Raw genomic sequence first — 13163 nt, forward strand, 5'->3', positions numbered from 1 at the left:
GTGCCACCCGGAGAGGGTAGGAAGTCGGGTGAGGAGGTAGAGGAAGAGACAGCAGATGCTTGCTGTTATTTTCGTTTTCTTCTGACTCTTTGGTTCACTAACTTGAAAGTGCGAGGCTCCGTGCTCTCTCTCTCTGCACTCATACTCTCTCTCACTGTGTGGCTGTTTACCGGTGGAGGCACTATTTGTTTCGAACTCCCAGCTCCCTGCGAGCTACCTCCCGGGCACCTCAGCCCAGACTGTCAGACTGACGTCACTGCACAGACCCCCTGTCGCGTAGAAGAGGGAAAGGGATTTCGAGGCCACGCAACGGGAACTGCGTCAGTTGGCTTCGAACTTCAAGTTTCAACTAGAAAATTTCGCTTTTTTTCTCTCTTTGTCTCGTTTGCATACGTGACTAAACGAGCAACACAGATGTAGCACCGCTACTATTCCCAGCCTCTTTCTTGTTGAGACTCGGTTGACTAAGATGGCGCCTTCGAGCATTCGTATGGAAATGTGGAAGGGGGCAACTGTGCGCGCATGTGATGAATTTCTGTACTTCTAACCTTGTGCCTCGAACAAAGCAAGCAACATCCTGAACTCCGCGGGGAGCTGGCCTCGCGTTTCAGCTGCTTGAAAACAAGCGAACGAGGAGTCGGTTGTTATCGTTCTCTGTCGGTGTTTATGAACCTCGCTGATCGCGAGGGCACTACCCTCCGTCAGCGCGTTGCGAACGCAAGACAGGCAATGACTCGCTCGTGCGCAAGAGGCCTCGAAGCATGCCTTGCGCTGCGAGTCTTCTCACTGTTGGCAGCACCACCACGATGAACGAGCAGGCCGTGCTGTGCGCGTGAAGTTTACCGCTCTGAAAGCCGAGGGCGGGATCATCAAAGCGAGAATTCACCCGCAGCGCCAGGACTATTTTGAGTACAAGTGACGAGAAAGAAGTACGGTACGTCTAGACAAAGCATTTTGCAAGAGCTCACTTGCGAAGTGTGCTTGGCTGCCTCTGACAGGCTTGGGACTTCAAAAGTGAGTCATTTTATCGCTCTTATTACCGTGCACTTTCGTTTATTGATGTAGTAGCTCATTGCCCCGCTAACGACCTAAACCACATTCTTTAGACAATTCCTCAACTAATAAACTTATTGAACGTATAATCCTGCGGCTGCTGCACTGGGCTTGTGTTATGCTTTTCTGAAACCAGTCGCTAAGTTGTAGCAGAAAAAATATGCTCACTGTATTAGAGCAGTTTCGCCATGCAGTTCCTGCTCGCTTGTGCAAGACGGATTGGTCGCGCCGCTTATTTGTTGGCTATCGTCCTCGAATCTAATCATAACACCTCCCGTAAGACCACTGACCACGGTTTCAGCAGCAATGGAAGAACCTCAAAGAGTCTTTTCGTACAACGGGCTCTCTCAAACAACTCTGCTAACAGACGAAGACAAAGACAAGGCCCAGACGAAGACAAGTCCCCTTGTCGAAACGTTGGCTCAAGCAACCTGAGGTTTTCCCCTCCCTTGTTCATTTTGTGATTGCTAACATCTAGGCATATTTATCAGTTCTTCCGCAACTTTCATGGTCCCAAAATTGATTGCCTTTAGTCTGATGTTGATGCATTTTGGAGGTTCCGAAAACTGAGAAGGTTCTTTAAAAAAAGTCATTCGAAAATTTTTTCGCGCGCTGTTCTAGAGCACATGCAAATCGTGTTGCGGGCTACTTAAGAAGGTAGTGGAGACGCAAGCAGACTCCCTGTCTATGCCTACTTTCAGGCGTGAAATGGAGTTCTGCATTCGAAGCTCGTTTAACGGCCCGTGGTCTTGGCGATTAAGCTCTAGTAATTGACGTTCACTTCTCGAATAGAAGCCTACTCGGACGAATAATTCGAAGTTCCCATTCATGAACTACACGCGGCGAAATGAAATTATTGAAAAAAAATAAAGACAGGCGTAGACGGGAAATTGCGAAGACATTTGGTTAGCAGTCACAGGCGTGGTCATATGTAAAGCATTGTCCTTTTACGTGGCGACAAATGAACTGGTCGCTCACTCGACTGAAGCCTCGAATGAGGGAGGATGTGCGACGTTTTCCGGGGTACAGGGTCCCATCTGCGGAGGCAGCCCATCTTCAGTTAATGAGCGGTCTGACGACGGCGACCAGGCGCTCCCGTGAGTCGCCGTATTCAGTGCGACGCGGCGAAGCGTTCAGGTGTTTCGCCGGAGAAGACGTGCTTGGGATGAAGACTGCAGGCTTTCGAGTGGCGCGCAGGCCTCTTCATTAGGAGAACCAATTTCTCTCGCGCGCCTTATTCCCGTCTCTCTACTCCTCCCTCATTCACCTCTACAGCGCTGTACCAAATGCCTGTCTCCATCGACAGCACACTCTCTGGCATTGCCATCCAGCGATGGTTAGCGCATTACGCGTCAAGAAATAAGCTCGACGCCTTGTCAATCTATGTGACGACTCTTGGGATTACTCTGGCTAATGCGCGTACGGTAGGGCAGATAAGTAGTCTGCGTAGGGGGCCGAAATTTCAGGTTTCAAAGGTGGCGACGACGGCGGATGCTTCCGCTTGATATCCTCGTTAATGATGTTAACAAGATTTTTTACGTGGGTCACAATCTAGGATTAAATAGAAGCTCTTAAAAGTCTCCATAGAAGGTGGTGTGGCACTGATCGAAACATTTGTTTTGGTAACTATTCTCATACACTTCCTTTAATGGTCACGGGCCTACAGATGCTAATATGGTAATGAGTGGGCGGCGGTTATGAATTTCTACGTACTTAACTTTGCCGCTAATGAAAGTAATGACGTTAGCAGGGGAGAGACCGACTTACGGTTCCATTTGGAACGTCTCGAGTATAACTGCGGTAAAATACTATAAAAATCCCTGTGTATACCATTCTTTAAATTTACACCTGCTTGCTTTTCTTTCTTGCCATCTTCTAGCAACGATAAATTCACTTGGAGTTTGCCCCTCGGCAAAGCAAACTGGCGGTTTTGAAATAATGATCGTAAACACCTCGTCATGCTCATTCAAACTTCGCGCACGGCGACTGCAGCTAAGTCCTGCACCCGCAACAGCGGGAACTATGTTGTCCGGGAGCAGTTGGTATTTATTTTATTTCATAAATACTGCCGACTGCCCTTTGGCGGTCAAGGCAGGAGTGCACAAAGAAAAAAAAAAAAGAAAAAATTACAAAGTAGTAACAACCAAATAACAGCAACAAAGGGCGATTACAGTACGAGAAAAAAATTCAATAAGACCAATGGGAAGCAAAAAAGTACAGGCAAATCATCCGACGTCAGACAGACTAAGTGAACAGAATAAAAACAAGGAAATCGAAATACACTGTGTACTAGACGCGCTACTGCGATACATGAGCCGAAACAGCAGACAAAAAAGATTCTGAAGATACCAGGTTGGTGATATCGCTTGGCAGTCGGTTCCATTCGGAAATGGTGCGTGGAAAGAAGGAACAAGAATATGCTAAGGTAAGAATATGGTAAGGTACCCATGCTAGGTTCCATAATGGACAGAAACACTCCAAACTACCCTGACGTCATTGTAATCCTAGCCCTCATTGCTAGTCACGCGAGCTGTTTTGTGCTGCATTCCTGGTTTTTCAGCGGAGGAGTGTATACACATTTCTTGAAACGTTGGTGTAATATTTCCAATGCTTCCCCAAAGTTTTTCTTAAAGTAGCATCAGATTGGAGGCACTACTAAAGCGCGTGGGCGGCTGTGCGTTGACGTGCATTTCGTGTATGTTAACGAATCTTTTCACGGGCGTGCATGACCGCGACAGCCCTTGCGCAGGCAGTTACCTGTTTAGTAATGTCTCTCGCACTTCATCATTCACGTCTCCTCCTCCGCTTCAGCTTGGCAAGCAACTAAACTGGCCACAAAGCCCAAGAAATGTACACAAACGCTTTTAGCTTCCCGGGAAATATTGACAAACGCTTTTAGTTAACACGGCTGCCATAGCTTGCCGCACGGAGCTGAGAGCTAACAGTCACAGCGAGAATTCTGAATGTTCGGTTCACCCTACTGATCTCCACTAGAGGGCTGGACGGCGCATCCGGCGTCCGAAAGTGAAGCTACCGGAATTTAGTGACCTCGACCCAAAATTCAGCCTTTGGCAGTGCACGAAATCGGACCTCAGCACGGTTTTTCATTTTCAGTTTTCGTTTTCCCCTTGGCATTTCATCTTTTCACCGTTCTCGTCTTTTTCCACGTCAATGCCCACCTGTTGCGTCTTCAACTGCATGAGGAGACCAACAAAGTATTCGGGAAAGGCGTTTGAAAAATAAGGGTCCCTTGCATTACAATGTTGCGACACTAGCAGACGACAGGACGTCGCTACACACAGCACGTACGGAGCCTTGTCTTCTCAGCTCTGTGTCGTCCCGTTGCGCTAGCGTCGCAAACTCTGCTGTTTATTGTGATGCACGTTCCCGAGCACTATGCCCAAAGTTATACCATCAGTTGGTGATAAATTTTAGAAAGAATAGATGGAAACCTTCACCAGGCAGCCGACTTAGCAGTGGCCACTTTACCTGAATTATATTTCGATCGAACCGGAGCAAGGGCGCGGCTACTTCGGTGTCGTCTGGTGTGGTCTGGTCTGGTCTGGTCTTATGTGGTGTGGTGTGGTGTGGTGTGGTCTGGTTTGGTGTCGTCTGGTGTGGTCTGGTCTGGTCTGTTCTGGTCTGATCTCGTGTGGTTTGGTGTGGTGTGGTGTGGTGTGGTTCTGCTCTTGCAATAGAGAGTATCAAGTACTGTTTCATACTGCCCCAAATGTTGTTTGAATAAGCTTTTATTCGGGATGCTCTTCTAAGAGCACTTGTCCCATAGATAATGATGATGGTGATATCCTCAGGCTTAATGGCACATACCCACGGCGGGGGATTGGCCAGGGTGCATAGGAGAAATTACAAACGCACTTATGTACAGGGAGTGCAGCCCTTACTTGTCCTCCGTTCCTCTTTCTCTCGTCCACAATTCCTCTCGGGGAGCGCACATTGAAAAAGGCCCGCGCTGGGGCATTAGTCTTCCTCGTCAGTCGTTTCACTAGCGCTGCGCAGCTGTCAAACGTGGATGTGCTATGTAGTTAGGTTGAAAGCACGTCTGGAAGGCAAATGACATCCTAAATCAATAAACATCGCCACCGTCGATGAGACGAGACATCGGCACCCTGCAACTCCCAACTTAAACTGCAGCAGTTGTATAACGAGCAGCTCTTCGAGATACGAGTGTCAGGATTTCCACCATCATACACCTTTTCTTTGCTGCGTAAAAATTCGGTTTTAAGATGACCTTAGCCTCATCGTCATTCCACTAGTGCTCCTTTACGCTCAGAAGGCCTGAACGAGATAAAATCAGCCAGGACAGCAGCTTGGGCATGTTGGTTATTCATTTGTGACGGAACAGCGCAAAACATCGAGACAAGAGACAAGCGTAGCGCTTGTCTCTTGTCCCGGTGTTTTGCGCTGTTCCGTCACAAATGAATAACCAACAAGCCCAAACTGCTGTCCTGGCTGATTTCATTTCTAGTACCTCAGGCTATTTTCAGTGTTTCACTCTTGACTTCCAAACTCCCATTTCCCTCGTCGTCAACGCCATGTGCCGAGCACGGACCATGTCGCTCTGCATCCGGAAAAAATTTTTACCACCAGATGTGTTGGCTCTCTTTGGAGGGCATGCTCCTTCTGAGAGCCATGGCCGAAGATGCCTAAACAGCGCTTGTCTCTTGTCCCGGTGTTTTGCTCTGTTCCGTCACGAACGAGATAAGAAAGTAATGTTTTATGCACGCATCTCCTCGCAGTGGCTCGGTGTGACCTGCCTGTCTGTTTACTTTGGTTCCTCTGAAATTGCAGGGTTCTCCAAACAAGGCTCACATTTCTCGCGCTCAGCTTGCTTATTCCTTTGATATAACAGCAAGACATTACACGAGAACTACGCAGAAAACTGAAAATTGAAGGGCGAAATACGCGAATTTTTCCGCTGAAATACACACCAGACACCGGCCTTCCGGGAAATGCCGTCCAACCTGCGGTGGCTGCAGTAACGCCCGCTTCGGAAAGCGGGAAAGCGGCAACCAGCCACCTAATGGGGATCAGTGGTTCACCCCATTAATTTTCTATTGGCGTTAAACTAGTCGGCGAGAGAGCAGGAATCATTTCATAGGTCAGTGAAGAGGAAGAACAGGCCTTTGTAATAAACATGTTCGCTCATAATCTTCCCGCATAGTTTTCTCAAAGTGGCAAGTTAAAAAAACTTTGACCACGCTTGACCTGTCCTTACTAGTAGAATGCGATAGCATTAGAGAACCCCCGAACTCCCCCCCCCCCCCCCCCCCCACCTCCTCCAGGTTCATAGATCACGGGTAATGCCCGTAGCACTATTGGCGCAGTGGTGCAGCGGTTAAGCGATGCACCACTACCCCGGTAGGTGGCTCTTCTAGACACAGCCACCGGTGAGGCTTGCAAGACCCGAGCTCCCCTAAGGCTCATTTTTTGCGCAAATAGTTCTTCGGGAGGATCTCTGTTTCTTTACCAATCAGCTGATACGCAGTGGCCCGTTGGGCAGGCGGCAATTGCATTTAAGTTCATTTAAATTAATTTCATTGCCGCACGTCCTGTTGGCGGATTGCCACCTGCTTTTTCGTGACACGGACGGACGGACGCGTGCTTTTCTCGAGAACGGGACCTCTAATAATATGCCATTCAAATATCCCCATTGAGTTACGCGGTCTTCGTTACCAGCGCCAACAAATGGCGCTACTTGCTAGTGTCTAGTTGTGTTCCCGTGTATACTTACATAGGAACACTAATGTCTAGGAGAGCTGGGCATAGGCCTACCGCATTTTTTACTCCTTTTATATCTGTTTGATAATTTGTTGTTTTCTTCATTTTCTCCTGCTGTCCCTACGTCTTCCAAGTTGCTGATACGTTTCTTTTCTGAAAAGATTATTGCTGAAGTACCAAGCGTGTTGCGGGGCTCACATGGCCTGGTCCAATATCCGATTTTTATTGCGCACTTTTCTTCCATCAACACGTGCCCATTCAGCACTCTGCGAAATGTGTAGATTGTAGCCCAGTTTTTTTATACTCGCATCCAAACTAAACTTAAATTACATTGCACAAACAATCCACAACATACGCGGCAGCCCTTCGCGCCCATGTCAAGATCCACGTCGTCGCGATGCAAGCTGCGGCGTTCGTTCACTCATATCCCAAATCAATGGCAATATCGGCCAGCCTCAGTGAAATTCATTTCTCGAAGCCTTTGTCTGCCTGCATCGAAGCTGAAAAGTCGGTTCTCTCTTTTACGTCCCGCGTTGTGTACCCGCGATTTTCTCATTAGGGGCGTCTCTGACGCGTGAAATTGCCCTCTCGCCGGCACCTGTTCGTGAGCTGCGGTCGTGTCGCCTACTTTGCCGGCTCCTTTTTGTCTTTCTTCGCGACAACGGCCCGACTAGTTTCGCCCGACGGTGGTTTTGTGCCTCGGCGCCTACCCACTTTTTTAAGCCACGCCACGCGCACATAAACAATGAGGCCGTGTTTTGTTTGAGAGGAGAAAGTTCTTGGCGTGTCTCAGCTCATTACGTAGAGTTCATAACAGCCAATTCACAACTGCTTTCGCGCGCTTTCTTCGCGGGCCGTCTTTTTTTCGTCTTTTTTTTTCTTCTCAAATACGTACCTTCTCTCCTACTAATGCCGCTAATGGAATTTCGCATTATGCTGCAAATGCAAAGCGTAGAAGCAACGAAACACGTGTCAACTTCTGAATAGCACGACTGAAACGCTAACACCCGTATTGTTTACGAAGCAAAATGAAGCAAGCTCTCGAAGCCTGCGGCTCACCAAATACTGTTCGACTAGAAAGCACTCACTAATTAGTGCTTGTTAATTGGAACATGTATGGAGGTCCTCCTCTTTTTGACATGGCTTGAAGGAACTTCATTGGAATCAGCAGGCTTAAACGCGGCCAGTAAAACAATTATACTGCTAAGAAGAAAAACATTAATTACGTCTCCTTATTAGCTTCGCTAACAGGGTAGAATGCGTTCCCACTGTGTATTTTTCTAAGCCCGTTGTGCTCTAAGCGGTGCGGGCTGGGCGCTATTATTTTTCATTCCTTTTATTCGCCCACCCTAATTTTGTGTATTTTTCTTTCCTTTTAAAGCCCTTTCTAACATATGTTCCCATTGTGCGTTCCCGCTATAAGCCCGTTATACCTAGCGGGGCGCGCTGGGACACATTTATCTTGTTTCTTTTTCTAGTTGGACTATAAGCTATGTATATAAACCTTCTGTATGGGCTGGACAATATTATCTTTATTTCTTTTTATCTGTCCACGCTAATTTATGTATAAACCTCCTATTAAGCGATCACTTGCATTGGCTTTTGTTGGCTGCTTTCCAGTTTTTAGATGGTCACTGTTCAAGGAGATGCTTGTTGCTTTCAGAGGCTAGATTCTGTTCCGTTCCCAGGCTTGCGAGGAATTCCTCGTTATCGAAGTACGCTATGGAAATACCCATTCTCATAAAAGCGCAACCGTGCTCTTATGCATATTTATCGCGCAGGCGAATAAGAAGCAGAGCGCGACCTCCTCTGTTCCAAGGGCGCACTTCGCGGTATGCACATCGAGCTTCCGTTCCAAGATAAATCTTTTGTTTAGAATCGCTCTCCATTCCAACCGACGGTCGAGTTGGATCCCGCTTCATAGCTTATTCAATAACCTGTACTTGCCAACGCCCAGTTGGTCCCGGTATGTTTTAATTTTATCTTGAGCTTCTTATCAGTTCTAGGCACTGATTCCATTCGATATATTTTTTTTTCGCACAGGGATCATTCCGTTTCATGGAAAGCGCAAACCAGGCAGAAAGGTGGAGACGGAACGTATGAGTGGAAACAGACTGTAAAGAAAAGAAAAAGGAACAGACCTTAGAGCAAGGTTCGATTTATTACCCCTTTTACGATGGGTATCTCCAATCGACCTACGCCGAGATAGGTTATTTCAAGGGTGCGCGAAACATTCTCAGCGTTGTTTAAACTTAGCTTCGTTTCGGAATGCGAGCGTTGTGCATGCTGCTTCGGATGGGGGACAAGGCCGATGACTTGTTTTGGTTTTGTTGATTAAGTTTTTGTTTGATGCTTTTGCAATTCACTGATTGCGTAGTCAGTGTAGAAGATTATCGCTGTTACAGTGCCCTCTACGATGCCAATCTGTTATTCAACGCACGGCAGGCACGATGATTTTTTTCTTGTTTAGCCACTTTGTATTTCTTTTTTCTTTTGCGGCTTTCCGACTTAAGTGTCGTTTAGAGCAGTTTTTCTTGGCGTCTATGTGATACCATGACCCTGCATGAAATAGCCTTAGAAAGCTCTTATAAACTAGCCTAACGGCTTTCAAGAGGAGGGTGGGGAGATAGGCTTTCTTTGAATCCTGTATGTGTGATAGAACTACCGGATTTTTATGCAAGACAAAATCATATCAATGCTTCAATTGTTTTAAAATTTATGGCGACCATTGTGTGGCGTCAGTCGCAGAGAATTCACGCGTTGTGTTTGTGATTTATTTTCACATTTCTGTCTTTAGCGCAGCGTTCACACACTAGAAGAGATAAGAAGACTTTATTGTTGCGCGAAGAATTTTCGCGTTTTTCTTTTTATACTCTCTAGTATCGGCTGATACTTCTTACATAAACTCTTCGTACACTAGGCATTGTTTAGTTTCAATTTAAAATGACAACCTTCATCACTGGTCCTGGTGCTTTCTTCACATTTGCCTTACTCCTGGAAATTTTGGGAGGCGAGACATGTTATCTTCATTACAAGTGCAGCAGTACACTCCACCTTATTAGTATTGTTCGTACTATTGACATAACAGTTGCACTATTTCGGTGTTCTTTCTGTCCAGGCCAGTAAGGCCAGAAGGATTGATAGCTCAAAGTGGTCGATGCTGAGAAAAGTGAGCATAGCTAGGCTTCATTTACATTAAAGCTATTGCGACAGTGCGGTTTCCTATGTTCCAGCGCAGGTTCATAAGTATACGACCCTAATCATGGATTGCCAAGTTCGGCGTAATCTTCGGTATTGCAATAACCTCCTTCCATTCCTTCGGACGGCGTGACACTCTAATACAATTCTTCGAAGCTCAGCTTTGCATTTCAATCAAAGTACGCGTTCATCGACCGACGCACTATATCATTTTTGTCACTTCATTATCAGCCGCGGTTGACGGGGGTGACTGAGGCGGTGTTACAGGAGCATGATGATATTTGAATCAACGGCGAAAAGCTGAAGTAACCCGATCAGAATCGCACTGCAACGCAATTGCTGTGTACTTTTATTTTAATAACCTCGACTTCAGCCTGACGTCGTTGTTCGTATCAGTTTGCAGGAGTGGTCAATACTCTATTCATCCAGAAAACAAAAAAGGCCGCGTGATTTCATTGTTAGGGCAACCGTGTCAGAGTGTGAGAATTAAGCGACATACGAATGAGACAGCTGGAAAATTGTGTAGTTTGAACGCCGACCTTTCTTTTCCGTTCGTTCTATTTAGTTATTTTATGTCTGAATTTTTTCACTTAAGGATTTTTCGTACATTTTCTCTTAGACGCGCTTGTAATGATAATAATGCGAGTTCTTCACTGCGCGGCCTATTCCGTCGTGGGTATGTCCCAGATTTTCGAGGACACAACACTACGTCGGGGGGAGAAATACTGGGCTGCATCTGCTGGCTGGGAGTGTGCCCTCCGGTCGCCCGACGTGGTTAATCAGCGCCACTTGGTCGCCCTGGCTGCGGCGGCCGCGAGGGCTGTTGAGGCCGTGGACTAAGGGCTCCACTCCCAGACCGGAAGTCCCCCTCAAGCTGACCAATAAACTAATTTTCCACCACCACCCATCTGCCGGAAACAATATTTGTCCACTCCACACCTTCTGCATGAGTTCACGGCACCGCAAGTGAGCAAAAACAAAGAGAGAATTCAATATTAAGTGGCGAAAGTATAGAATAGTGTACCACTTGAAATTAAAATGGCTAACAATTTCCTGTTTTCTATTAGGTGCTTCTACTTTTCAAAGATTGCGGGTTATGTTTGTTAATCTTTTTGTCTCTGCTGTTGAGCGTTGCTCGCTATTGCTTTGTTCACTCATCATTTATAACCGAGTTTCATGTTGGTATCTTCTGTTGCTGCAATAACAAACGGGTACATGGGGCGGCCCATACTAGCTTCAGCTATTGGCCTACCAATTTTCGCAAACGTTTTGTTTTATCTGAAGTGAAAATAAAGAAAATGTAAGAAAGTGAAAAAAACAAAAGCATAAATCGAAGAACGAGCTGCCTTCTGAACCGACATTTTAGCATTTTTGAGGAGCTGCGTTCTAAAGAAGTCTCGTGAACCACGAGGTGCCTTCGGGAGGTACGGTTCAGGACAAACCTTCTCTTTGCGTCCGTGCGTTTCATAATTGACCGGCGCATTCCTCGCAATAGGCTGTCCCAACTGAACAGTGCTTCAGCTCCGGCCCAATACGTGGCCTCTTGCGTGTTAAAACAGTTAGGGAATACTGACTTTCAAAGGCCGAGTCTCTAGCGTCTGGTTGTTGCCAGGCGTACAAGGGAACGCCTCGTAAGCCGTGCTTTGAAAGGTTGGTCGGCGTCGGTGGCAGGTCTAGTACCATGAGGAGTTTCGCAATCGAAATGCTGGTTATGCAAAACACTCATTAACTTTGATTGGCCTGAGAAACACTCTAGGATGAAAAGAACAGCACTGGTTGTGAAAAAGCTTACGCTAGTTGCTATGAAGCCGAGCGTTCCGAACGCTCTGCTTCTCATGTAAAGTGCAGCCTGACGACCATGTTCCTCGCACGCCCAGTCACAAAACGGCTGACCGACTTACGTGTCGCGGGTAATGGTGGAAGACAAGTTCCAGCAATTTCGTCATTGACGTCCAACAAGCTGCGTTCCCGTTAAAAAATAAATTATTGTTCCTACTGTTCACTGATGCAGTTAACGAAAAGTCCCAGCGAGAAATGTGCGAGAAACTAGGAAAATATTTCCTCACTGGTACGAAAATTGTGCTTGCCTTCCGAGGGTGCCTGGACGCACGACTCATTCAGTACCGGTTCTAGGTGAATGCCAGAACGAAAAACAATCTAATTACGAGATTGCAGACAGCTGTCTATTGAGCTGGCGGCGCTGAAGCAAAATGGGGACCCGATGAACGCTAACAAAGAAAAGGAATTGCGCTTCATAGTGAAGCCTTAATCGACAAGTTTCGCAAATTGCATTTCCATAGTCAAAACACACAATTCCTCCCGTCGTTATTTGTTTACTCAACGGCGCGTTCTGTGAGGCGCGTTCATAGCCTTTCATGCGGGCTGTGATGGCTCAATGCGCTACTCCGCTGAGCTTCGTCGTCCTCGATGAAGACGACTTTCTGAGGCGCATTAGCATTTATTTGCTGGACTAAACGAGGCCCTAATTTGGCGGAGGCGTACCATCAGCACGTGGACCTTTGTTGTGGAGGTGTTCCCGGTGGGTTATGTACGCAACCGACCTGTACGCAAATGTTTACACGAACGATCCCTCAGAGTGCTTCTCGCTTTGTTCATTGGTCCGGCAGGCGTTAAATCAATATGGAAGAGAAAGAAAAACAGTTATTTGATTTGCATAAGCACATAGCTCACACCTTCCTATGGACAGATGATGTAGTTCATTTGGGTTTATTACTTAGGGAATGGTCCCCAGTTGTCAAGCATTGATTTGTGTTCTCGCTCATTGTATGCTTTCGAGAATGAAAGCGCGAGGAATGACGACTTTTTTTTACTTTTTTTTGTATTTTCATTGCACTTTAAACTTTTTCTGCAAGGCTTCCCTCCATATGCGGAATATTCGGCGATAACCAGAATACCGTATACACTCCTGTAAGGGCCGTGTTTATTTTTTTTTATTTTTTGTGTGTGTGATTTTGATGGGAAGCAGCTCCTAAATGAGTGTTTCATTTTGTTGCTATGGTTGCTGTGCTAGGTTTCCTCAAGGTCACCTTCATGGTCAAGCTTCGCACAAACTCGCTTAGCATCCGCCGCGGTGGCTCAGTGGTTACGGCACTCGGCTGCTGACCCGAAAGACGCGGGTTCGAACCCGGCCGCGGCGGTCGAATTTCGATGGA

General features: G+C 46.7%; 1 protein-coding gene across 3 annotated transcripts in view; it reads left to right on the plus strand.

The window, feature by feature from the left end:
• LOC149371319 (dopamine receptor 1-like) overlaps nt 1-13163 on the plus strand; it is a 385861-nt gene that overhangs the window by 70843 nt on the left and 301855 nt on the right. Inside the window, exon 1 of one of the 3 annotated variants that reach the window (XM_089565240.1) lies at nt 397-1014. The exons of the other annotated variants lie outside the window; for them this stretch is intronic. The gene's annotated coding sequence lies outside the window, so the exon portion shown is untranslated. Of the gene's footprint in view, nt 1-396; nt 1015-13163 lie in introns of those variants that run through there. 3 annotated transcript variants of the gene reach the window in all.

Source organism: Amblyomma mixtum, chromosome 1 (assembly GCF_055824585.1).
Source record: "Amblyomma mixtum isolate Tamu chromosome 1, ASM5582458v1, whole genome shotgun sequence".
NCBI classification, from domain to species: Eukaryota; Metazoa; Arthropoda; class Arachnida; order Ixodida; family Ixodidae; genus Amblyomma; species Amblyomma mixtum.